This window comes from Mesocricetus auratus, unplaced genomic scaffold (genome assembly GCF_017639785.1).
Source record: "Mesocricetus auratus isolate SY011 unplaced genomic scaffold, BCM_Maur_2.0 Super-Scaffold_100026, whole genome shotgun sequence".
NCBI lineage: Eukaryota > Metazoa > Chordata > Mammalia > Rodentia > Cricetidae > Mesocricetus > Mesocricetus auratus.
Genome location: NW_024429207.1, coordinates 28597502 through 28622691, shown reverse-complemented (window position 1 = coordinate 28622691; position 25190 = coordinate 28597502). Strand labels below are relative to the sequence as shown.

Below are 25190 nucleotides of genomic sequence, written 5' to 3'. Positions count from 1 at the left end.
CTAGGAATTAAGGTTGGTACTCTAGACAACAAAAGCTACTTCAGAATGGCACTGTCATCCTAACTCTTCAAGAGTTATTGACATTTAAGTGAGTTATTGATTCCTTTGTCTTAGAGATTTTGTCATAAGCACACTATGTCAGAGTCATAGACAAACATGCTTTCATCTTTCCACAATGGCAGTTTGCTGAATAAATAAATATTCGGGGTACTACCATTTTGAGTGGTGGTAATTTCTCAGATAATCCCATTATCTTGGTTATCTGGCTAAGGTGAACATAGGGTCTTGTGTTTAAGGATTGATTAATATGTATGTAAATAAAAATGAATTCCTGTGCACTGTGTGTGCGGGTGCCTTTAGAAGCAGAGGAGGGCATCTGATTCCTTATATTCTTTTTATTTTATTTATTTATTTTCGAGACAGGGTTTCTCTGTGGCTTTGGAGGCTGTCCTGGCTGGCCTCGAATTTACAGACATCTGTCTGCATCTGCCTCCTGAGTGCTGGCACTGAAGGTGTATGCCACCACCATCTGGCTTGATCCTTATATTCTTGGTGATACAGTCACTAGCCAAAATGCCTGGAATTACTAGTACAGTATAGGTGCTGGGAACCAAACCCAGGTCATCTGCAAGAGCAATAAATGTTCCTAATCTTTGAACTATCTCTCCCATCTCCTAAAATGGGTTCTTTAATCCAGTCTTTTAATATTAACTCATTACAGATCATTGTTAGAACAAAAAAATGCATGGTTGAGGAAAGAGCTGACGTGAAATTATTCTTAAGAATGAACTTATTGGGAGGGAGGGAGGGAGGGAGGGAGGGAGGGAGGGAGGGGACAGAGGGACCTGAAAGGAGAGTGCAAGCCTTCAGGTCTGGAAAGGAGTCCAGTAAGAGAGATGGTTGTCATGAAGGAATGCCCTTAGACCCCCTCCAAAGCCTCAAAACAAAGTTTGTGACTTAGAGCTTTTTGGTGGGTGGGGGTTCCCTACCACCTGACTGTGTAGCTTAGCCTCTTGGCAGGGAGCCAAACACTGGATAGGCCCATTAACAGCAAGGAGGCAGGGCTCTAGCCCTGTCTGGGCCGTGGCAGCTCTTTTGACATGCACTAAGGCAAAGTTGTCTGATAGTCAGGGAGACAGAGAGGGGCAGGTAGAGGGGGTCTGTGATCTAACACATCATGTAGTAAACGCATCTGCATATATACAGATTACGAGTGTTAGACAAGGCTGCTGCAGAGCTCCTAGCGGTTTCAAAAAGAAGCCAATAGAAGTGCATGTGGGTGTGCACTGAACACAGTGAACCCAAACCAGCAGCAGGGAGGAGCTGACGCTGCAGCCAGGCCTCTGGCTCACGGGTTTGGGAGAAGCTGCAGAGTTGAGTCCAGGCAAAGGAACGGTGAGACAGATGGGTGGGAGTCAGCAGTTGAGTAGACTGTTTGAACAGGAGGGACTGAGCTAAGTGACAGGCCTAGGGACAGTCAGTCCTGTCGGTCTCGATGCATGCATCATGTGTCAGGTGATGGGCAGAGGCCATGGCCATCGTAATTGCGCAAGCTGATCACTTACACAGTCCAGGTGAAGGAGCTAGACCGTTTCCTCAATCTGGTGCATACAGTAAGTTCTTGGACCTGGTCTCCCTGGTAGGATTTTAATACACCCATTTGTTTATATAGTCTCAACTCACTCAAATTTATAGGAATACCTCATTTCATCAGTCTGGGCAATTTGAGTGGTGGTGCACCCATTGTGATGTTTGTGGGGTCAACCAGGCATTGCCAGGGAAACTGAATTCTCCTTTTGGGACTCTTAGTCTCATTAGTAATAATGTAAAAAGTAGAAACAGAAAGCGTTTTGAGAACAGTTTTATTAAAGTTGAGAAGCATGGTACAAGGTAGGCAAAAATCCTGGTAGCCACAGAGAGGAGAGATGGAAAAAAGTTATTCCTCTCAAGTACATGGCGGAACAGAAGTTGAGGCCGCTCTTTGAGAACGGAGAAAACATCCCCAAGAATGGAAGAAGAATAAAGTTTGTTTTTTACAAAAATGGAAATGGGTTAGTGAGCTGAGGAAAGCTCCCAGTTACATGGTGTCTTACAGCCCCTCCCTCCCACCCCTTCCTCACCCCCTGCACCCAGCCCTTGTCTTTGCTCTGGTCTTATTTCATGGTTAGTGTCCTCTGCGTTCTGTTCATCAGATGATCCCGGAGAGGGAAGGGCTTCCAGGCTTCCTCTGCAGACAGGCTTCCTTCCTGTTGCTCTTGACATGTCTTTTCCCAGTTGTCACTCTCCCGTCAATGTAACCAGAGCCTCTCATGGCAAGGGCCAGCCTAAAAATTCACTGTTTCATACTGTAGAGTAAATTAAAACAAGGCACAACATGACCTCAACAGTTTTACAGCAAAAACATGGGAGGGCAGGAAGAGAATGTAAATATACTAGGAAAGGATTTGCATTGATAACCAATTTCTAGAAATGAAAAGAGTGAACGTGGCAGCTTTAACATTTATTAGATAAAAGGTCCCCTACACAAAAGTATCCATAACTTTAGTAACCAGTTTTACTAGTGCATTGTGGATATTTTTGCACTTCCTTTTAAGTCCTAAAACTATGTTGTTGTTTTTTTAAAAAAAAAAAAAAACAACACTGACAACAGACTTTTTATTTTGAAAGACTTCTTGTCTCCTTAAAATTTACCTGTTATTTTGTAATTACATTGTAACATTCTGCTAATGCTTTCACCAACTGACTCATTGGTTTCTGACACAAGAAAATTTACAAACTGTATAGTTTGTATCTCCAGACTCCAGCTGCGTTATAACGAAAACAGGCCTTAAACAAGACTTTATCTTAAATGCCAGGCATGGTAGCACACCTGTTTAATCCCAGCACTCAGAAGGCAGAGGCAGGCAGATGTCTGTGACTTCCAGGCCAACCTGGTCTACATAGAGAGTTCCAGGCTAGCCAGGAACAAGATGAGATCCTGTCTCAAAAGTTAAAGGAAAAAAAAGTTTGTCTTACAGTATTTGTAGATTTATTTCTGTTTTTCCTTTTTCTTGTATATATGCTTTGTTGTTATTATAGAAGATGATAGGTTTTATTGTGATGTTTTCATACATGTATAGAATGGAAAAAGCCATGTATTGCATACAGTGGTGTTGAGATATGAAGAGCAGCCCTACAAAGTTGGATTCACCTCGCTGAATATCTTTCTGCCTGAGCCATACTGGTGGTTGGTTGCTGGGTGTCACAGAGCTGAAGGAGTTTTAATAGCCACTAGTAAAAGATGGTCTCAAAGCTATAATTGGAATGATAAAAAAGGAATTTACATAAATGTGCTACGTCATATCTGAGTGGGGCATATTAGTAAAGCATTACAGTACCTTGTGGCAAATGCCGAAATACAAGCGTGAGGCAGAGAGAGCATGCGCTGTTGAAAGAAACCTCCAACAAGGCCACACCTCCTAATCCTTCCCAAACACTTCCACCAATTGAGGATTAAGTGTTCAAATATGTGAGACTTTGGAGCCATCTTCACTCAAACCACCATACAGCTCTTAAAGAGACTACCCTTCACAAGGTTAGACCTATATATGATACTTATGTTCAGTGTGTATGTAAATTCTAACTGTGGTAATTTTTCTTGTATCTAACTGTGTGAACTGGGCAAGTTATGAGACATTTAACTTTGGTTTCTGTATCTGTGAAAAGGTAATATTATATAAAATGCCTATATGCCTTTGTTATTTGTTTTTAAGACCGGTTAGCCTTGAACTCACAAGACATCTTCCCCTGTCTCCCATGTGCAAAGCTTAAAGGCATAAACCAGTATAACTTCTTACTCAGTAGGGGAAGTAAGAGTTCATTTAGATTATAATCTCAGGCTACAGTCAGTCCTTTATTGTTGGACTGACATTTTCCATTTTGAAAGATAACTTTGATAAGCATATTCTTGGTTTATGGTTATTTACTTTCAGGGTTTTAAAGTATTTCATTCCATGCCTTTCTGGCTTTTCTGGTTGCTGATGAAGGTCTGTGGTTATTCTGATATTTCTGGCTTTATATGTGAGTTGACATTTTCTCATGCCCCTTCTAGTACTGGTCTTTACTTTGTATTTTTAACATCTTGACTGTGATGTGTTGTGAAGTTTCTTCTCTGTTCATGACTATTTTGGAGTTCTGTATGCCTCTGGTATCTGAATGTCTGCTTTAGTCTCTGGGTTAGGGCATTTTCAGCTATAATTTTGTTAAATAATTATGTTTGATTTTTACCTCTGCTCATTCTATACCATTCTCAGGTTTGGCTTTTTAATGTACTCTAGACTTCTTGGAAATATCATTTCTGCTACTTAACTTCTTTTTCCTTTTATATGCCTTTTTATGTTATTGTCTCCATTTTCTTCTCTATCTAAAATTTGTTCCTCTGTGTGTTTTTATCCATTGATGATGCTTTCTGATATGGGTTCTATTTGATTGACCATTTCTTTCATTTCAAGTATTTTTGTTTGATTCTTTTTCACTGTTTCAATCTCCTGGCTGAATTGTCCCTCCATACTTTGAACTTTTGCCTGTCTTGTCAAGATCTTATATAGATTTCTTTAATTTATATATCTGTTTGTTTGAATCTTCTATATGATCATTAATTTCTTTTTATTTAATTTTTTCTAGATTTATGTATATGAATGTTTTGCCTGCATGTGTATATGTGCATAATATGCATCCCTGGTACCATGAAGGTTAGAAAACAGTATTGGATCCCCTAGAACTGGTGTTATAAAGAGAACTGACTTCCAGTTTTCTACAGGAACAGACTTGTCTTTCAGTTTTGAATCAAACCTGGATTCTCTTGAAGAACAGTCTGTGTTCTTAATCACAGAGCCATCTCTACAACCCTGATCATTAATTCTTTTAAAAAATAAGACTGAATTCTTTCTCAAGCATCTCAGCTCTGTGATTTTGGATTCTATTGTAGGGGAGCTACTCAGTTGAATATGGGATAGTTATGTCATTTTCTTCAAGATTAATGAACTTGTCTTTTAGTTTTGAATTCCCCTTCTGATTCTACTTGGATGTCCTGTTTCCTCAATCTTTCTGGAGGGGTGTCTGTGTGAAGTTCAGCTTTGGGTACTTGTGAAAATTGGTGTTGGTTGTACAATAGAATCGTTGCAGTGATCAGTATTAGTCAGGGTTCTCTAGAGGGACAGGACTTAAGAATGAATATGTACGCATGCATACACACACTGGGGATTTATTAGAAAGGCTGTGGGCCAGCTAGTCCAACATTAGCTGTCTACAACAGAAGGTCCATGACACTGACTGTCTCAGCTGGTCTTCAGTGTCTGCCAGAACCCCAAAGAAGGAGGCTCTGATGCCATCAAAGAGTGGACTTGCCATTGGGTGGCCGGTGACAGCCAGAACAAGTGGGCAAAGAGCAAACGCTTTCTTCGTCCATGTCCTTCATATAGGCCGCCACCAGAGATGTGACCGAGATGAAAGGCGGCTCTTCCCACATCAGATGACTTAAGAAAAAATTCACCAGGCGGTGGTGGCGCATGCCTTTAGTCCCAGCACTTGGGAAGTAGAGGTACATGGATCTCTGAGTTCGAGGCCAATCTGGTCTTCAGAGGGAGTTCTAGGCCAGCCAAAGCTACACAGAGGAATGTTGGGGAAGTCCTGTTATTTGCCTGTTATTTGTCAATAAAGTACTGTTGAGCCTATAGGAACCAAGATAGGAGGGACTAGGAGTCCAGGAGAACTCTGGGAAGGAGAAACACAGGGAGTCGAGATGTAATGCCATTGGGGTAGGAAGCCCGGAAACCTCTCCGGTAAGAGACATACTTAGATTAACAATTATGGGGTAATTACTTAAGTCAGAGCAAGCCAGTAAGAAACAAGCAAAGGCCAACAGCTTCATAATTAATATAGCCTCCTGGGTGTTTATTTGGGACTGATGTGGATCTGGAACCAGGCGGGCGGAACGGCTCCTTCTCAAGGAAAAAGCTTCTCTTAACAGAGGAACCATATTTCAGTCCCCCCATACAAAAAAAAAAAAAAAGGAAAGGAAAAAAAATCCCTCATAGGTGTACCCACTTGTTGGTGATTTTTTTTAAGTTAATTCCAGATATAGCAAAGTTGACAACAAAGAATAGTCATCACGAGGGCCCCCTTATTGTCTTGACACACAGTCAGTCATATCTCCTTATGCCATGCTTAATTTCCAAATGAAAACAATAACCAGGTCATAATTGCACCTAACGTGATAGAACTCTCATACAACCACAAATTTTAGAGTAGGTAGCAATGTCCCTCAAGGGACATTCTTTTAGTATCTTATACTTAGATATGATAACCTCTGATAGTCTCTTAATATCATATTGTATAATAAGTAAATCAAAGAAAGAAATATCTGAACAAAACACATTCTTACCAAAATATGACAGAAACACTCATGTCAACTTTTACCCTCATTTCTGTAATTGGACACGTGACCTTAGTTGGTGTTTATAACTACCTTCCCCTACTATCCTGGGTCATATGACCTTAGCTGGTATTTATAATACCTTCCTCTATTACTCCTGTATTTCCTCCACCCTCAGCCAGCACCCCAGCAGGTCTTGGTTCTTTTCCCATAGGAGTGACACACCCTCATTCATGAAGGGTCTGTGCCCTTTGTCACTCTGCCTGGATTAGGTTATTGTAGTTTCCTATGACTTTAATCACAGGGCATGGTAGCACCAAAAGACGGTCTAAAAAATCTCCTGCACTCCAGATATAATCTCTCTTAACCGCCATTGTGGAGAAGCAATCTAATATCCCCATGGTAATCTGGATCAGCCATCCTTCCTAACACTTATTCCTTTCTTAACCTGTGACTGAAGGACATCAGACGCCCAAAGTGGCTAGGGAAAAGTCTGCTAGTTCAGTGGAATGTTAGTTGTGTCTCCTGACGCTCCCCTGGAACCAAAACTTCCAGGCCAGCAGAACTTAAGATGACAGGAATAGGAAGCAAAAATTTTCCTAGTGGTTCACTAGGGGTGATAGTAAGTGGAACTATTTTCCACTCCTTGATTCCTGAACCTGTGATTCCTGTCTATGGGAGAAAAAAACAGCATATATTGGACACTGAGTCAAAGCATACACTGCCTTCTGGAGAACTCTGCCCCAGCCCTCCAGGCTGCTGCCACCTAACTGACACTATAACTGTGTCTCCAAAAGGCCATTCCACTCTTTTTTGTATCAGGCTAACTGGTTCAGGATGGTAGGGAACATAGTACTACCAGTGACCAACTGTCACACTTCCGTGCTTGAAGTGAGTTCCTTGGTCAGAAGCAATGCTGTGTTGTGGAATGCCATGACAGTGGATACGGCGTTTTGTAAGTCCACGGATGGTGGTTTAGTAGAAGCATTCTGTTCAGGAAAGGCAAATCCATAACCAGAGTGAGTATCTACTCTAGTAAGGACAACGCATTGTCCTTTCTTTAGAAGGAGCCATCCAGTGTAGTCAGCCTGCCACCAGGTTGTTAGCTGGTCACCCCAGAGGATGGTGCCATATTAGGCTTAATGTGGGTCTCTGCTTTTGGCAGACCTGTTACTGAACATCAGCTGTAGCCAGGTCAGCCTTGGTGACTGGCAGTCCATGTTGTCAAGCCCATGCATAACCCCATCTCTGCCACCATGGCCACTTTGTTCAGGGGCCCAGTGGGCAATGACAGGGATGACTGGAGAGGAGACTGACTATCCACAGAACGGGTTGTCCATCTACTTATTGACCTCCTCCTGCTGAAGTCTCCTTTTGATGAGCATTTGCACGGGACACAAGGACCTTCACATCCTTTGCCCATTTGGAGACATCTATCTGCCTCTTCCCCAAGTGCCTTTCTCACCGATTTTGCATTCATGCTCATTCCACACCCTGACTATCCACTCAATCCACTGGCTACAGCCCATGAACCAGTGAACAATTGCACACCCGGCCTTTTATGCTTCTGAACAAAAATGCATGTCCATGTGTACTGCCCGAAGTTCTGCCTCCTGTGAAAATTTCCCTTTGCTGGTATCTTTCAGGGTTGTCCCAGAAAGGGGCTTGTAACGCTGCAGCTGTGCACTTCTGGGTGGAGCTTGTATAATGTGCAGAAACATCGGTAAACCAGGCTCTAGTCTTCTCTCCCTCAGTCAACCAATCACAGGGAACACCCCATGAGGTTATAGCTTGGCAGCAGACAGCATTTAACAGAGTAGAAACCATAGGCATTTATCTGGGCAACTTCTGCGTATAAACTTGCTTGTACCTTCAGGACCTGCTTGAGCCAGCCATATATGTACCACTTCCATTTGATAATGGGTTGCTTCTGTGCACAGCCCACTTAATGACTCAGTGAGTCTAGAACACGGCTCATGATGGGCAGCTCAGTCACATGGAAAGTTGGTGGCCCTGTTATCAACATCCAGCTCCCACTGAGGCCCAACAGCAAGGCAAGAGCTGCCTCTCAAAGGGAGAATAGTTGTCTGCAGATGATGGTAGAGCCTTGCTCCCAAATCCCAAAGGTCTCTTCTGTGATCACCCATAGGGTTCTGCCAAAGGCTCCGAACAGCATCCCCATCTGCCACTGACACCTCGGGTTTACCTCAGGTCTGTCGACAGCCTGGACCTATTGAAGAGCTGTCTCCTGTTCCAGGTCCCACTTAAAGCTAACAGCATTTGAGTCTCTTGGTATATGGGCTGGAGTAACACACCCAAGTGCTGCTTCCACAATCTGAACAGGCCCACTAAACATTGTGTTGCTTTTTTGGTGGTAGGAGGGGTCAGGTGCAATAACTTTCCTTTGCCTTAGAAGAAATTTCTATGCATGTCTCATACTAGTGGGACTACTAAGAATTTGACTGAGGTGCCTTGCATTTTGGTTGGATTTTTTTCCCATCCTCTGGTGCACATACAGGTTACCAATAAGTCCTAAGTGGCTGCCACCTTCTGCTCACTTGGCCCGTTCAGCATAATGTCATCAGTATAGTGAACCAGTGTGATATTTTGTGGGAGAAATAGACCATCAAGATGCCTTTGAACTAAGTTCTGACAGGACTGGAGAGTAGATCTGTCCTTACACTTCTCTTGCTCTAGGACCACTTCTAAAATCAAACATCTGTATTAGTCAGACCTTTCTAGAGGAGCAGAACTTGGAGAATACATGAGTGTGTGTATTGCATTACATAATGGGTATATATTATATGCTATTATAAATCCCATATAATATTATTTTTGAGAATGGCTTATAGGCTCAAAAGATCTGGATTAAGACTGTATCTTACCACCTCAGAAAATTCAGAAGATCCACATTAAAAGTTGGTCAGCAGCTTGGGTTTTAGTTAATTCCAGATATAGTCAAGTTGACAACTAAGAATAGCATCCCATGATTCCCCTCTGGCTAGCACCAAGGGTGGGGCAGCACACTGAACATGAAGGTAACCAGATGGAGCAAAAACCTGGTCACAGTTTGAATTATGTGAATCTGCTCAGCCAGGAGCTGGAGAATGCCGGACCCATGAAGTCTGGGCACTGGCTGGGGGCTTTGATTAAAATCTCTGGTCTCAGGTGACCTGTGGGGAAAATTTTGATACTGCTGGAGCCAGAGTGAGAGCCTAGTACCCGGTACTCCCACTGGAGACTGCCATTGATTTTTGTATAAACTGTGTATCCTGGCCTTTGGTGAAGATATTTGTCAGACTTTGAGAGTTTTCTGGTTGATCCTCATGGTCTCTTGTCTGTACAACCATGCCATCTACAAATAAGGATGCTTTGACTTCTTTTCCTAGTTGTATTGCATTTGCCTCCTGTGTCTTCCTGCTCCAGCTACGACTCTCAGCTTTTGGTGTGATAGTGGCTATAGGTTGGTGATGTGTAACCTGTATTATGCTGAGATGTGTTCTTCCTATTTCCAGTGTCTTCAAGGTTTTTGTCAAAAGCCTTGCCACATCTATTAAGAAGATCATGTGATTTATGTTCTTGATATATTGTTACATTTACTTATTTGTGTATATTGAACTGTCCCTGCATGAAGCCAACTTGATGATGGTAAAGTTGGAAGGCATTTTATTGAGGTTTTTGTTTTTTTGGTCATCGTTGTGGTTGATGGTGGGTGTGTGTCTCTCTGTGTGTGTCCATGTTCATCAGAGAGATTGGCCTGTAATTTTCTTTTTGTTTTTCTTTTTTCTTTTTCTTTTTTTTTTTTTTTGGCTTGAGTATCAGGGTAATGTTAGCTTCATAAAAAGGAGGTTGGTAGCATTCTTCCCCTTCTGTTTAATAGAATTGTTTTAGAAACATTGATGTTAATTCACCTCAAAAGGTATCACTTCAGACAAGAGGCTAATTCCTAAAATTTACAAAGAATTGCAGAAATTAAATACCAAGGGGATACAACACTAGACAACTGACGGGGAGTCCTGCTGTGTGTGTGTGTTTGTCTTACTGTTGATAAATAAAGCACTGTTGGCCATAGGGAAGCACATCAAATGGGCAATTGTACTGAAATAGGCAACTTTCAAAAAATGTGTATATAAAATAAAAATGGCTAATTTTTAAAACTTATTTATTATGTATACAGTGTTCTGCCTACATGTATGTCTGCAGGCCAGAAGAGGGCACCAGATCTCATTACAGCCGGGTGTGAGCCACCATGTGGTTGCTGGGAATTGAACTCAGGACCTCTGGAAGAGAAGCTAGTGCTCCTAACTGCTGAGCCATCTCTCCAGCCCTGTAATAACTGTTTTTGAAAGTGTTCTCTATTCCTAGTCATCAGGGAAATGCAGAATTAAAACAACCTCCCCCCTACTTTACCCCTTCCTCACCCTATCTACCTCACCCCTACTTCACCCTACCCACCTTACGGCTCCCTTGCCCTGCCTCACCCCAGTCAAGAAATCTACCGTCAGTGTTGGAGAACATGGGAAGAGGAAGGAGCCTCATACACTGTTGGCGGGGCTGCAAATTAATTTAGCCATTGTGAACATCGGTTTGGAGAGCCCAGCTGCCCTCCTGGGCATGTGCCCCGATTTCTCCATATCCTGCCATGGAGGTATTGGCACCTCTTGTTTGTGCCGTATTCACTGTAGCCAAGAATCAGCCGGTTTGAAAATGAAATACTAGTGTGTACTGCTCCGCTCTAAGAGAAAATGAAGTTTAGACGTTTGTAGTAAAATGGATAGACTCAGAATGTATAACATGGCGTGAGGCCAGACTGTTGCAGTAGTAAGTGTCCATGTGATTTGCAAAAAGCCTTTAGTCCCTCACCATATTCCCTTCTCTTCTATCCTACTCCCTACAGAATCCTCCTATTCTAGTTTCCCCGTTATTTCTCCATAACAGTGTATTCTGTTTTCTCTTCCTTGGTAGATCCTCTCCCCTCCAGTCCCTTTACTAGGTACCCAGCCTCTGTGGCTATTTGGATTATAGTACTATTGAAAACTTTAAAGCTAACATCCACATATAAGAGAAAAATATATATTTGTCTTATTGGGTCTGTGCTACCTCACTCAGGATCATTGTTTCTAGTTCCATCTATTTACCTGCAAACTTCATAATTTCATTTTCTTAACAGCTGAATAATATTCCATGGTGTGGATGTACCACATTTTCCTTATCCATTCATTGGTTGGCGGACAGCTGGGCTGTTCCAGTTTCTGACTGGACCAGCAGTGAACATGGATGAGATGGATCTCTGTAGTAGGATGTAGCATTCGTTCTTTAACTGTATCCCTGTCTTAGTCAGTGTTATGTCGCTGTGAAGAGACACCATTATCAAGGCAGCTCTTACAAAAGGAAGCATTTAATTGGGGCCTGGCTTACAGTTTGAGAGGCTTAGTCCATTGTCATTATGACAGAGAGCACGGTGGCACAAAGAGCTACGATCTTCATATCCTGATCCACGGGTGGGGTGTGGGGGGAAATCCGGATGTGAGCTTTTGAGACCTCAGAGTCCACCCCCATGACACTTCCTTCAATAAAGCCACACCCACTCCAATGAAGTCACACCTCTTAGTCCTTCTAATTCTTTAAAATAGTTCCACTCCTTGGTGACCAAGCATTCAAATATATGAATGAGCCTGTGGGGTCCATTCTATTCAAAGTACCACAACCCCCAAGAGTGGTGTAGCTAGATCTTGAGATAGATCAATTCGCAGCCTTTTGAGGAGCCTCCTCACACTGATTCCCATAGTGATTGCACCCTGAGCACTCCCACCAGCAATGACTGAGTGTTCCCTTCACTGCCTCCTCCCCAGCGCCTCCTGTCATTTGTTTATTGATCTTGGCCATTCTGACTGGGGTGAGATGAAATCTCAAAGTAGTATAATTTGCAATTTCCTGAAGTTGAACATTTCTTTAAAGTGTCTCTCAGCCATTAATGTTTCATCTTTTGAAAACTGCTTAGGTTGGTACCGCCATTTTTAACTTGAGTTATTTATTTTCTTGATTTTTTTCTTTATATTCTAGGTATGAACACGTATCAGATATGTAATTGGTAATGATCTTTGCACATTCGGTAGCCTGCTGTCTTGTCTGAATAATGGTGCTCTTTGCCATGCAGAAGCTTTTTAAATTCGTGAAGTCACATTTATTGCTAGTCTCAGTGCCCGAGACATCAATATTCTGTCCAGAAAGACCTTGTGTGTGCCAATGAGTTCAAGCCCATTCCCCACTTTTTCAGAGTGTCTGATCTTACATTAAGGTCCTCAATCGATTTGGAGTTGAGTTTTATACAAACTGATAGATACAGATCTATTTTCACTTTTCTACATGTAGCCATCCACATCGACCAGGGCCATTTGTTGAAGATGCTGTCCTTTCTGCAGTGTGCATTTTGGCTTCTTTGTCAAAAATCGAATGTCTGTAGGTGTGTGGATTTACATGCCTGGGTCTTTGATTGTATCCCATCGATCAGCATGTCTGTTTTTACGCCAGTACCATACTGCTTTTATTACTGTAACTCTGTATTTCAACTTGAAATCTGGGATTATTTTAGCCATGCTATGTTTTTTGTGTTTCCATGTGAAGCTGAAGATGGGCATTCTTTTTAACTTTCTATGAAGAACAACGTTGGAATTTTGATGAGGTTTGCCTTGAATCTGTAGATGGCACTTGGTGGAGCGGCTGTTTTCACATTTTAATCCTACTGATTTGTGAGCACAGATCTTTCCATCTGTGGTGCCTTCTTGAATTTCTTTATTTTTATTTTATGTGTGTGAATTTTTTTGCTTGCATGTATGTATGTGCATTTGAATTGAAGTAAATGTCGAAGTCCTTGGAACTGGAGTCACAGACAGTGTGAGCTGCCATGTGGGTGCTGAGAATTGAAACTCTGCAACAATAAGTCCCCTTGCTAAGCGCTCGCCTTTAGTCCCAGCTCTCGGGAGGTGAGTCAGGCGGGTCTCTGAGTTCCAGGCCAGCCTGGTCTACAGCTTGAGTCCCAGCACAGCCAGGGCTACACAGTGAAACCCTGTCTTGAAAAACAAAAGCAAACAAAAAAAGAGTAAGTGTTCTTAACTGCTGAGCCATCTCTCCAGCCTGTGAGGCAAAAATAGATAAAAGTCAAACCATCTGCAGAGGTTGAGAAACACTTAGGGGAGACATCATCTCAAACATTTGTCATGAAAAATGCCAGCGGATTTGTTGGGAGTCCAGGCTTCTGTAGCCATTGCTCTGGTGAGGTTGCTGAGAATGGAGCGATCTAAGCTCCTCGGTACATGTCTGCGTCACACCGTCTGCTTCCCCAGGACAAGTCTATATCACATTACTTACTCAGGACATGTCTGCATCACATTGTCTGCTTCCTTGTTTGGGGTTTAGATCCTATTTGATGAGTTGTGTTTAGGTCTGTTGACTGCGTTTTAGAAAAGATACTAACAAAGGAGAAAGACAAAAATCAATAGAGTAGTGCTCAAGGATTTTGACCCTTGGACCTGAACAGCAGGGTAGAATGAACAGTTGTGCCCTCCCCTGTAGACTATGGAGAAGGAAGACCATGCAGTGATGTAGGTAATTTTCTAGACACCCAAGTGCTCAGTCAATGTTTGTACAAGTGGAAATTACAAGGCAAAAGATTCTTAGTCTAAGACAGAACATCATGGTGTAAGAGTGTTCTAACCACATGTAGGCTTGGACTGGGAGGTAATAATTTCCCATATGTTGAGTACTTCAAACCTAGCATTATATTACAAGAGAAGGGACTCTGGACAGTTTCCATTCTGAGTGAAAGATTATACAACAGGAGTAACTGTAGACTCTTTAACTTCTCATTTTATATTATTTCTTTCTAGTACTATAGCAGTGTGTTCTCATTGTTGATAAAATACCTGAGAAAGCAACTTAATAAATAGAGAATGGTTTGGGGGCTTAGCCTTCAAAGGTGCAGCCTATCAAGGCAGGAAGCTAGGGTGGTGAGAGAGTATGGCTGATGTCACATCCAAGTAAGAAACAGTGTGGTGTGCAGCTGACTCCGTTTATGTAATGTAGGACCCCACCCCACAGCATGCTACCACCCACAGCTGGGGCCTTATTTCCACCTCAATGTTTAAAAATCCTAATCTAGATAATCCCTCATCAACATGCCCAGAGGTGATTGTAGAACTTGTCAAATAGACAGTTGAGCCAGGATCAGGAGCGTGAGACCAACCGGGCCTAAATAGTGGGAGTATATCTCAAAAAGCGCACTGACAATTGCAGAGAAAATGGATTAGTCTAGTTGTTCTCAACCTGGGGGTCACATATCCAGTATCCTGCATATCAGATCTTTATGATTTGTAACAGTAGCAAAATTATAGTTACGAAGTAGCGACAAAATTACTTTATGGTTGGGGGTTACCACACCATGAGGAACTGTGTTAAAGGGCTGCAGTATTAGGAAAGTTGCTAACCACTGGTTTAGTCAGTTTAACATTTAAGCATGAAGACCTCAGCACCCAAATAAAACAATGGATATGGCAGCACGTGCTTGTAACCCTAGCACTGGAAAGGCAGAAACAGGTGAATCCTGGGAGCTTGCTGGCCAACTGGTCTTGCCCAGTTAGTAAGATCCAGGTTCAGTGAGAAACCCTGTCTCAAACAGATGGAGAAAGGAAGGTGCCAGCACGCACGTACGCACGCATGCACGCACACACTACACTACTACGCGCATACACACACACACTCCACTACATGCATACTCACTCACACACACGTACACACACACTGCACTACACATACTCAATGCAAACATACAGAAAAATATGTAAAATACTTGTATAGAAGGAATACTTTTGACTCAAAGGCTCCTTGATTAGCAATACCAGATTTTCAGAGATGCTGAATAGATGCTGAAAAATTGAAACAATCAGTTGAAACGTGTATGCTGTGTGTGTGTTTTTTTTTTAACCCAGCTATAAGATTGAGTGAAGAAAGAAACGTCGCCATTGTGAAATGGTATCTTTGTTGTGGCTGTTGGAAGCCTGAGTAGGCACGCTGTCTCCATCGGATCAATTCTTCTGGATTCTGAGCAGATAATAATACCATCACAAAGTCTGTGTCAGGCTCCAGCCCTCATACAGAGGTTTACACCAGCTTTGTATGCTGACCTGTACAAACATGTTGCTAGCACTCACTGATTTGATTAAGATAGCATCTGCTCTGTTTAATCAAATAATTGAAGCAATGTAGAAATCTTTTAAGCTGTGGAAATGAATAAACACTTTCAAATTTATATATAAGCTTTTTCAGAACCTCTGTGTTTCCCACTTAAGTCTTATAGCAGGGTAGGGGCTGATGGCACCTAGGATGTCACAGTTTCTAGTCCTTTTTATAGCTCCTGAAGGATAGGGTGAGAAGGTAGGAGGCTGACCTGATGGGTTCAAAATTCGTCTCCCACATTAAATGGTGGACTGTGTGGCCCTGGTCTTCCATGTCTGGTCTTTGATGTAAAAGACATATGACAGCATCCAGGCTGCCTGTGATGTAAGTCAGATGATAGTGTCACTGGTGGTTGAGGTTGGGATCAACTGTTTCCAAGCCCTGGGCTTTTTATTTAAGGTACTGAAATAGAAGCCTACACGGATTTGCAAAAGTAACAAAGAGACTTTAATAAAGTGAAACAATAGAAAAAATCAGAATATGCCGAAAGAGCAGCAGGTCGCATGAGTGAACATACTCAAGGGTCCCTATTGTTTGGGGCTTTCTTTTATGGAGTTTAAGAGAAGGAGGGATTTTGTTTCTAGGAATGTAGTGAGGAGGGGTTGAAGTTTTGACAGATTGGGCCTTACAATCTTTTTTCTCCTGTGTATACCCCTTCCCACAGTGCATCTGATTTTATTCTTATGTACCTGCAATTGTGCATAGGCATAAGATGAAAAATACAGGATTTCCTCCATAAGTTCACTTGAGGACATGGTTTTGCCTTACTATGCATAGACCCAAAATCAAGTTGGGAAAGATCAGCTTTTCTATTTTTTGTACCCAGATACACTGGGAATGTATTTGAATGGGAACTTTCTAAGTTTGTTGTTGTTAGGGGGAAAGAGCCTACTGTGTTATTCAGAGAGGGGTGTGTATGCAGCCTGATCAGGCAGAGGTCCACGGCTGCTCTGCATTGTTCCCTGATTCTTCCTCAGGAGTCTCTCCACGCTTATTTCTACAGGGTCTTTCTTAAACTGTGTCCACTATTAAAAAAAACTTTAGAGTCTTCTGAAACGACATGCTTATTTTGGACATGTACCCATGTCTCCTGGGCCTTAACATTCTACTCCCCTATAAAAAGTTAGTAATATGGCTAACCATTCCTCTTCCCTTGCCTGTGTTCAAGAGCCTGCATGTTAAAAAAAAGTTCCTCTGCCTTCAGTCTATTTTTGCACTGTTACCCCATCAACTTTAAAACAAGTTTTTAATACCACTATCCTGTGTATGTAGTTGTATTGATTCTAACTGCTTGTGGGTTTCACCCCTGACACTACTAGAATTATATGGGAAGATTTTTTGTGTTAAGTATTGATACTTGGGTCCCAGCCCAGAACAGTTGTCAATACTGTCATATAATAAGCATCAGTACTCTGCCTTCAGGTTTCCCAGGAGATTTTAATGTATATCCAGAGTGGAGAGCCTCAGAGCCACATAATAAACTGGCTTGTTAGCTGGGTATGTGTACACCACAGCAATCTTGCATGATGACCCTAATACTCCCCTTGTCCCTTTCCTGATTCAGAACCCTCTCTACACCACAGGGAGACTTGTATCCGTTACTTTGACTCTGCATTAATAATTATGGAGCTCTTTCCCAGAATACCCTGAAGTTCTAGAAGCTACGGTCCTGAGCATTGTGTATTCGTGAATCTAAAAGCAGAATCTAAAAGCGGAGTCATCCTTCCTGAGAGTCTCCAGGGGCTTCTGTAATCCTGATTCAGCATGAGGGTAGTGCCAGCTGTTTTTCTGGCTCAACCGAGTGTTCCAACTTAGTTACTGAGATACTCAAACATAGACACACCTGTGGATGTGTGTTCCTAATCTTGATCTCATTCTGGCCTTTGTGTTGGAGCTGCTGACTAACCCTCTTGGCTATTTTAAAGACCTTTCTTCTATATATCCTAAAGACTAGTAAATGTGATTTTGTTCTTTCTCTCCCCCTTCCCCACTACCTAGGATTAGTTTAAGTTGATTTTGAAAGACACTGCTTTATTTTGTAGATCATCTCAGAAAGACCCTTGAATATTGACATGTGATGTCTGGAGTTGTTTATTTGCTGTTTGTCTTGATTCTTTGTCATGAACACTAACTAGCACAAAGCACTGGAGTGACAGTGGCACTCTGTGAGTGCTTGTCTGATGCGACCTCTACACCCACAGCCCCAATGGCGCTAACCATGTAGAGCTGCTGTCCAAGTAGCTGCTTACTCCAGGAGTAATCATGAGTAAGAAGGACAGCATTTTTCTTTCTAAAAATCAAAATAATGGTTGGAATCTATTAATGTTACCCTTGCATTTCCATCTATCATTTAGAAGGTTTTTTTTTTTTTTAAGGTCTAATGGAATCTGTTTTTTTAAAGAGCTACTTTTTTTCAATGCAGTTTACATAAGAATTTCTCAATTGAGGAAATCAAAAGGGAAAGTTTTCAGCCATTATCAAAGAACTTTCTGTCAATAGACTCAACCAGCTGGGAATATGTCCTCCCCTGGCAATTTGTGGAAAACGATGTCAAAGAAAAATGAAAGCATTAAGGTCTAAGATAGATAATTGCCTATCATTTTGTAGTATGCAACAACCAAGCCTGTCCCAGGACTCTCTGTCCACTTTCCTTGAGAACCAGTGCCTGTGGAAGAACCCACTTCTGTGTTTATGAGAACAACCCTCTGGATTATTATAATCACTGAGTTATTACAGCTCTTAGAGCTGAGTCGCTTACCCTCCTGATTCTGGGTTTTTATTGTTTTGTTTTTGTTTCTTGTTCTTGCTTTAAGAAATGAACAGTCATGGGAATACTTGTGAAATTAATTACTTCGTCTCTAAGGATACCCTCATGTACCTTGCTGACATTAGCCATTTGTTGGATTATAACTAGAATGTTCCATCACCATCATTTCAAGTTGATTTTAAACTGCCTCCCCTACATGTCTCAATTTATCTGGTTGGAAACAGATCCTATCTGGTCACAGCAAAAAGAAAGGAAAAATTAGAAATTAAATGCTTAGCTAGCCATAGTAGTACATGCCTTTAATCCCAGCACTCGGGAGGCAGAGGCAGGCGGATCTCTGTGAGTTCAAGGCCAGCCTGGTCTACAGAGCAAGTTCCAGGACAGCCAGGGCTATATAGTGAGACTCTAGCTAAAAAAAAATTACAAATACAAAAAGGTCTGAGATATAACTCAGTGGTAGAACATTTGCGTAGCAGTGATAAAGGTTGCCTTAGGTTCAATCTGCATGGCCAGGAAGAATAAAGAAGGAGAGATGGAATAATTACTATCTAGTACTAATGCACCAAAATATTTGGTAAACCAGTGGTTTGTTGTCTGGTTCTTAAGCTTTTCTGTAGTTAGATGAGGTAAACTGGGAAATGGACACATGATTAGCAACCTAACTAAAATTCAGATTTTATCCAACAGGAAATAAGCAATAAAGTTTGATTTGTGATCAGCAATGTTTGTGAAAAAGAGCTTCTAAGCAAGTAAGTGATAAAAATATGATTACAAGAAAATTGTATTTGTTTCGATACAATGGGATAGGGATAGTTCCAAGTACTTTTAGCAGATTTTTTTTAGTAGGACTTGGTTAGTATGTTCATCTTCAAAAGAATGATTCAGGTAATGATACTGCATTCAAAATTATTTTCAGGGTAGGAAAATAAAAGTATTTTCAGGGCAGGGATGTAGTGTTGTGATAGGGCACTTAACTAGCATGCATGATATTCTGGATTCAATTTCCAAGACTCACTCTCTCTCTCTCTCTCTCTCTCTCTCTCTCTCTCTCTCTCTCTCTCTCTCTCTCTCTCTCTCTCTGTGTGTGTGTGTGTGTGTGTGTGTGTGTGTGTGTGTGTGAGAGAGAGAGAGAGAGAAATGTTAGAAGCTATAACTGTTTTAAGTAAAATTAGTCTGAAACTAATAAGCCTTTGTTAATCTACTTTTTGAATTACTGTGACTTTAAATCTAATGTCTGATTCTGCTTCTGGATCTTAAGTCATAGTACATTTAGGATTTCTTGTTTTACATTAGCTTAAACAACAATAAATCATAGAAAAAAGATTGCACTTAATAAACCTATGTTTGTTTTTCCATTCATTAATGCCCCTTCTTTGAAGTTGGTGGCCATGCTGTGTCTGTGTAGCAGTGTCAAACACAGCAGCTTCTACTATCAAGTACAGAATTATTGTCTTACAGAGAAAGGAGGGAGCCGCCTGTCTGCGAATAGAGCAGGCACAGCCTTTTTTCTTTTAACTGAAGCTGGTGTTGGGAAATAGGAAAACATATTTGAGCCCTGTACTCAAATATAAACAATCCATGAGTGCAAGAAAAGGGAGAAGGGAACATTAAAGTCTATGTAGCAGATTCTACTCCAAGGTGGTGTTCTGATAAGATTGTGTCAGCAGAGTCTGGGGAGATGGCTCAGTGGTTAAGAGTCTTGCTGCTTTATCCTGGCACCATTATATGGAGGTTCACAGTGGCCTGTGATTCCAGTTCCAGGGGATCTAATGCCTCCTGAACATACATGGTGCACATAGATGCCCTCAGTCACACACATACACACACACACACACACACACACACACACACACACACATAAAGTAAATATTTTTTTAAAAATCATGTCTACACATCTAGATCCATATACATCTCTATATACTTAGGACTGGAGATGTAACTCAGTGGTAGAACCTTTGTCTAGCATGTACAAGGCCCTGGGTTCCCTCCTACATACTACATACACAAGCACATATACATGCATGCACACACAGGCACGCACACAGAATCCATCTGTCTCATCTATTGCCTCTCTGTCTCATTGTGCGTGTGTAAGCATGTATTGGACAAAATGCTTATGCTGGGCTCTCCTGTGCGTACTTCTCCGAGACAGCTCATTTCACCTTCGTAATCACACTCTGGGCGTCTTTAATCAGTATCCTCATCTGGAGACAATGAGGCTGAGGCACTTGCCGTAGACCCCATCCTCCCATTGGCTACTTCGTGACGTGGACTTGGAGAACTCAAGTAACTTACCAGAAGCTGAAAGCTGACCCAGGCTGTTATTGTCTCTCTGCTTCTAGCATCTGCATTATGTTCCTTATTATGTTGCTGCAAAAACTTGAATTATTTGCAGAAGCCTCGATTCAAATGTCATTTCCTCCAAAATGCCTTTTCTAATTAACATACTTAGAAGCTTCTTTTCTTACATTCCTATAGGAGTGGATTCTTACAGGAGTGAATTTGGGATATGTACTCCTTTATATGGTAAAAGGTTACATACACTGTCCTAACTCAGGTTATATGATATTCACCACTACCACCAACCCCCACACGCACAGGTTTCTTTCTGTGTAGTCCTGGCTGCCCTGGAACTTACTCTGTAGACCAGGCTGGCTTGAGATCAGCCTGCCTCTGCTGACATTAAAGGTGTAGGCCGGCACCACCTGGCAGATTATACAATTCTTAAAGGCAAGAGTTGTCACAGGCATCTTGCTGTTCATACACTTCTTGAAAATTCTGGGAAGTTTCAAAGTAGCAAGAATCAATGCCTTAAAAATGTTAAGTGCCTGACTATTTGCAGTGTAAATGTCCCAACTGAATTCTAGTATACTTTTAAAAAATTAACCTGTATATGAGCATATTTCGTTATATACATACATGAAATTCTCAAAGAATAAGACAAAAAATTTAAAATATGAAAAATATAAATATATTTTTGTAGGGAAAAGAGAGATTGAAATAAAACTTTTCATCAATTGCTGTACAAAGTTTTCATAATGACTGATGAAATAAGTGTTCAAGAACCAGCAGTTACAAGGCTGCCTTCACTCTCCAGGACCCGTGTGAATTACATCATAGCATTACGATGAAGTCACTATTTATCAGAGGTTTTTTTTTTTTAAACTGTTTTGAATTCCCTAGTTATTTACAGCCTTTTTTTTTTAATGGCAGAAAACAAATGGTGAAGAAAGGCTCTTTAATCTCTTATAGTTCTGTGTTTGTGTGTGTATAAATGGTACTCTTAATTTATTGCTAAAGTATTCTGTGGCTAATACTAATGTGGTCATTTGGGACGCTAGGACAGAAACGTGTGTGTTAATGAGCTTTTGCTGCAAGATGCCTAATACACTGGTGCTGGTGGCAAGTACTGGTGATTCCACATCTCGGGAGGCTAAAACACCAGGATTGTGAGTTCGAGGCCAGCCTGGACGAAAGAGTGATCGACCATCTCAAAAATAAGGCTCTGGGTACTGTTTCCTAGTATCCTGATAGCCAAGCCAGAGTCAGCATGGGAGGGGACGGCCCAGTGGTGTGGCTAGAGTGAATAAGGACATTATGACAACAGTCTGCAGCTCTGTGTCCCTTGCATTGTCTATCCAGTATCCCAGATTCAAATTCCACCAGAGGCTAGGCACGTTGGGTGATATAATAGAGGAAAATTAAAGAGGTTATTGCAGTGACAGGGTTTCAAGAGCATTTGCACACCCCAGGTCTCCTTGGAACGCTTAGCAATCTTTTGAAATTCCTTTCAACTTTGCATATTTTGAAGCTTGGAGCTTTAAAAGTGGAGCGTTTGATCTTCACTCATTAAATACCCAATTGATCTTCACCAGGTGCTCCATTGATGTGACACAGTCACAACACCACAGCCATTTATTGGAAGCACCTGTGGACCAGTGTTGTAAGTCGTCTCATGGAGCTCTCAACTGTCCTTTGATGTCAGCATTATTGTCACCATTTAACATAAGAGGAAGCAGAATCACAGAGGTCAGCAAAGTCCCTGTGGGGCACCTTACAGTTTAACCCCAGAGCTCCCATCCAGTGAGTTTCTTCCCTAATGGGTTGGTACTTTTGTTAAGGCTTTGAGTGATTTGTATAATCTCTGACAACCTGGGAACCATGGTGAACCCTGGAAATGTCCCCTGTTCTACTACTTTCAATATCGGGTCAAATCTAAAGAGCTCAGAATCAACACGTCACTTTGCCTAGATATAATTTTTAGGTATTTTAGAATATTTCATCTTTTCACACAGTCTGTGACTCTGGATCTTAAATTTCATCTGAAAAATAATCTTCATCCAAGAACTGAGCTGTGTCTTTTGTGTGTTCCGGACTCCCTGCAACATCGGATACCAAAGTGTGAACTCCTTGGTCGCCTAGATTTTGTCCTGTATCCCTGTCCCTCACTTAGTGCTGGAGCCCATACCCAGCTCTATTGCACCACAGTATTGTAACTGAATACCATACCTAAGAAGGAGACACTTCCTTTGCTTTATTTTGTTAACCCTTTCTAATGGTCTCCCTCTGTCTTCTGTTTGTCTGGTTCCTTGGTTTTCCTCAGCTTTCAGTGTCTCCCTCAGCACTGCCAGGCTAACCTCAGGGCTCTCTAGTCTTTGGGCTTGCAGACCCCTTCTTCATAAAGTTACACAAAAGAAGTTAGCACTCCAGAAAAGGACACAATGAACACAGGACATTTTGTTTATTTTAGAGGTTCGTAATTCAAAACCTTGAGGACAGAGTAGCCCAGGAAGCTCTGTGTGTCTAAAGACAATGTGACCCAATACAAAACTGTATAAACTTATTTAAATTACAAGATTTTTATGAAAAAATGTAGCTTTTTGCACATTCTCCAGCATAAATTTTGTGCATAACAATGTTATAATGCAGTGTCTAAAGTGAACTAGACGGTGCACTATTTCTTCATAGGTGTTGGTTGGGGGTTTTGTTTGTTTTGTTTTCTGGTTTTCAAGACAGGTCTCTCTGTGTGGCAATCCTGGCTGTCCTGGAACTCACTCTGTAGATCAGACTGGCCTCGAACTCACAGAGATCCACCTACCTCTGCCTCCCAAGTGCCAGGATTAAAGGTGTGAGTCACCACCAGCATCCTGCAGGTTCTTGGGTTTTCAAACAGATGTTGCTGCTGTTAAGAGAAACAACAGACTCTTGCTTAGTGTATTTGACATAAAAGGAACTAGAAAATTGCTCAGTATTTCTTGCTTCCAAGTAGACTTTACAATGCAATCTGGATCTTCTACAGTGCAAAATCTGATGTGTAGGTCAAGTCAGCTTTTTGTTTTTATTTTATTTTTTTTTTTACTAGATTAGAGCAGAGACCTTGCTACTACACACAGGCATTTTCGGATAATAATAATTTTGTCAAAATTAGCCTCACAGTGTCTTCTTTTGGCATTAAGAATTCTAGAGTAAGTTTCTGGTCAGTAGAACTTTCTTTCTTTCATCACAGGATGGGAATGTCACCTCCAGGAGCTTTGGTTGAAATGACAAAGAGCACACTCCAGCTGCCGTTACAGAGGGGGAGATGTGTCCCGTCTGCAGCAGCATAGAATGGGCATGAGCATAGAATGTCAGGTAGGCAGACAGCGATTTTTACAAACATCATGAGGAAGTTATATTTGCAGTTTATGCCAATGAAAGCTAACCACTGGCAACTTTTGGCATTCTTGTCACACATGGGCTGTGACCTTTAAGAGTCTGGTTGTGTCTTAACAACCCATGCTGTAGACACATTGCTGTGGAGCAGTGGTTTTCAACCTGTGGGTCATGACTCCTTTGATAGCCTATGTCTCAGATATTTACATGACAATTCATAACAGTACCAAAATTAAAGTTATGAAGTAGCAACTAGACAATGTTATGGTTGGGGGTCACCACAACATGAGGAACTGTATTAAAGGGTCGTAACGTTAGGAAGGTTGAGAACCATTGCTATAGAGAGAGATACTGGAGCCCCTGAACTTAGACCCAGGTTTGGAGGTTTGAGTACAATAAAGCCCCTGAAGTCTAAGCTAACATGGCATTTTTTTTAATTAGGAAAACAAATAGCTCTGATAAGATGTGGGGTTTGGAGCCTGTTGTTAATATGGAGTCCCCTCATAGAGGGTTGTGGAGGAAGGTGGATTAGTCCAGTTGCCTTCTAGGCAGAGTTACTTTGTATCTGTTGGAAGGGGAAGTGACTGTTTGATTGATGAAGTGTCCCTTCGGAACTAAAAGGCCTGAAGCTAACTGGTCTGAATCACCCATGGTAGACGCAACAGTCTATGCCTTTGTTCTAAATTGAAGTTTGTGAGAGCATTTGCGTTTTTTAAACAATGCATTGTGTTATAAGTTTCTTTTAAATATTGGCTGTGTTCTTGGAGTCTTGAACTGTTTGCTTGGGTTTCAGTATGCCTAGAGAATGATCATTTGTCCCGGCCAACCACACAGCGAAATGCACTTTAGAGTGCATTTGGTAAACTGGAGATGTTTGCTCTCAGCTGTGGGCTTTGTTTTTTAAGTGGCCATGTGTCCTCATGGCACCTCCTTGGGAAGTAGAGAAGAAAAGCAGAAAGCAAGTGGGTAATCTCACCAGATGTCCCGCCAGGAGCCCACAGTGCTGCCACCTTGTTGCCAAAGTTGCCTGATCCGAGTGTGCTTCAACATCCAGTGCTGCCTCTTATGGTAAAGACCTCCCTACTTTTCCTCTGTCCGTGCTTGCAGAACCGACGTAAAGTAAGTTAG

General features: G+C 41.7%; 1 protein-coding gene across 4 annotated transcripts in view; it reads left to right on the top strand.

Moving 5' to 3' along the window:
• Window positions 1–25190, top strand: part of Slc20a2 (solute carrier family 20 member 2) — a 94621-nt gene that overhangs the window by 8758 nt on the left and 60673 nt on the right. The window contains exon 2 of one of the 4 annotated variants that reach the window (XM_040731948.1): window positions 23917–24041. The exons of 1 other annotated variant lie outside the window; for it this stretch is intronic. The gene's annotated coding sequence lies outside the window, so the exon portion shown is untranslated. Of the gene's footprint in view, window positions 1–23916; window positions 24042–24989; window positions 25131–25160; window positions 25182–25190 lie in introns of those variants that run through there. 2 more of the 4 variants (XM_013110885.3, XM_040731949.1) reach the window with 2 other exon arrangements.